The sequence below is a fragment of the Tauraco erythrolophus genome, chromosome 5, assembly GCF_009769465.1.
Source record: "Tauraco erythrolophus isolate bTauEry1 chromosome 5, bTauEry1.pri, whole genome shotgun sequence".
NCBI lineage: Eukaryota > Metazoa > Chordata > Aves > Musophagiformes > Musophagidae > Tauraco > Tauraco erythrolophus.
This window is the reverse complement of record NC_141469.1, coordinates 1,500,067-1,502,497: the sequence shown is the minus strand read 5'-3', so window position 1 is coordinate 1,502,497 and position 2,431 is coordinate 1,500,067. Positions and strand designations below refer to the sequence as shown.

Below are 2,431 nucleotides of genomic sequence, written 5' to 3'. Positions count from 1 at the left end.
GAACCACTGATTGTCGTGGCTCAGCCAGCTCCCTGTTCTGGCTCAGAACATCAGTTGTCAAAATAAGCCGTGGAGAGGTGAGTACACATCAGCTTTGAGTCCATTTCAGCACACAGTGTCTCCAAACTAGTCACGTTTCTTCAGATCCATCTCAAGCATCGTAAAATGACCTTTTCCAAAATATCTTTTAAGGCACACGGCAACATGAGTAAGAAAATGGACTCAAACTCTTCATTCGAGTGGCCTCACGCGCTGAACGACAACGGGACACACAAGTACCTCTACTGAGAAGACAACGTCTCCTACGTGGACTTCTACATTCACCAGCCTTCGGTGGCAGCTGTCTTCATCATCTCTTACCTCCTGATCTTCCTGCTCTGCATGGTTGGCAACGGAGCCGTTTGCTTTATCGTCCTGAGGAGCAAACACACGCGCACAGTCACCAACCTTTTCATCCTAAACCTGGCTGTCAGCGATTTACTGGTGGGAATCTTCTGCATGCCCACCACCCTCCTGGACAACATTGTTAATTTTTAATTATTAATTAACATTATTAATTAAGCTATTAATCTAGAGAGCAGAGGCACCAGTACCTCCTTTGGTTAAATGACGTAGCAGAAGCAGCAGGCTGATACGGAGACAGATCAAAATGAGGACATTTTAACAGCAAGCTTAATTTTTTATTTTTTTTTTTTAAGATCGTTTTTACCCATACAGCTCTTAAACGGAGCAACTAAATGCAACTCCACGGGTTGATGCAGGATGAGGAGATGATTCCATCTCTACTTTTGAAAAAACAAGCCTGTGTACGCTCTGCTTGCCTGTTTGATGAAGCATTCCTGAACCAGCTTCTCCACACGCGTCCCCTGGTGTCTTTGCCGCAGGTTTCGACGCGTTGTTTGTCCGTTCAAGCAGAAGCTGACCGTTTCCACTGCAGTTGCTGTTGTGGCGGTCATCTGGATTCTGGCTGTTGCAGTGATGTCTCCTTCCGCAGTCATGCTGCAGGTGCAAGAAGAGAAGCGTTTCAGGGTGATCCTTGGCTACGGCAACGAAACCCGCCCCGTACACTGGTGCCGGGAGGACTGGCCTAACCCAGGAATGAGAAAGATCTACACGACGGTTCTGTTTGCCAACATCTACCTGGCTCCCCTCTCGCTCATTGTGATCATGTATTCCAGGATAAGCATTGCCCTCTTCAACACAGCAATGCCCGCGGTGGGAAAACACGGCCGGGAGCAGCGGCACAGCGCGTCTAAGAAGAAACAAAAAGTCATCAAAATGCTCATTATTGTGACTTTGCTTTTCACCCTGTCCTGGCTCCCCCTGTGGACTCTGATGATGCTCTCGGACTACGCCAACCTTTCGGATACCCAGCTGCAGATCATCAACATTTACATCTATCCCTTTGCTCACTGGCTGGCCTTTTTCAACAGCAGCATCAACCCCGTCATCTACGGTTTCTTTAACGAAAACTTTCGCCGAGGCTTTCAGGTGGCCTTCAAACTTCAGCTCTGCTCCAGGGAGGTCGTTCACAGGGAGGTCTGTTCTCAGCGAGGCCAAAGCAATGCCATTCTGCCAGCTGCCAACGACCAGACGCCCCTGCATCGAGCTCATCAAAGCGTTAAGGAGGAAAGGAAGACAGTTAAGAAAGGAAACTGGGTGAATAACCAGCAGGATTTGAGAATGGAGGATCTAGAAGAGTCCTGCAATGATGGGCTTAAGTGAAACATGCTACAAACTGCCTAAGTGATTTATGCCTAGTGGAGTTTGTTTATTGTGTTGTTAAAGTCACGCTCCATGAGCCCTTTCTGACAAAACATCAAGATGTTTCTGTTTCGAAGGAGACAGCCAGCTTGCACGATATCTAAACGTTTGATATGAGCAGGAAACCAAATCCAGCCCTTGGTGTTACCAGCTCAAATCAGCGGCAGCTCCCCTGCAGACACTGATGACTCACTGCTCCTGAACTGGGCTGGGGCAAAGATGTGAAAGAAACGGGATTACCTTGTGTTTTTTAGGACCTAAGAGAAAGAGACAGCTGTGACTATCGACTCGGGTACGATTACCCCACATACTCACTGATGAAGAAGAGAACGTTCATTTATTTTTTTCCGTCAATCTCTCCGAGCAGCTGAAACAGGGTTGCTTGGACAATATTTATGGTCATGTTTCAGTGTGTAAGGCTGCTTGTGGTTAACACTCACAGTTTCCTTCTTATATCAGGCAGTAAAAACATCACTGCTGTCTGTAGCATCCAGCTAGGCTGTGGAGCTGGAAAAAGCAGGGAACCACGAGACTTGCCGGGGCTCTGAGCGTGTGCCCCTTCCTGGGGGTTCAGTTCTTGGAGCTCGGGGCAGATCCGAGCCAGTGCGGCTCAGGGTGTCCCCCTTGTTGCATTAAGCAATAATTTCATCTGTAGACCAAAATACCT

General features: G+C 48.0%; 1 pseudogene; it reads left to right on the top strand.

The window, feature by feature from the left end:
• Positions 1-204: 204 nt before the first annotated feature.
• On the top strand, positions 205-1,725 carry LOC147528663 (neuropeptide FF receptor 2-like; annotated as a pseudogene).
• The last annotated feature ends 706 nt before the right edge of the window (positions 1,726-2,431 follow it).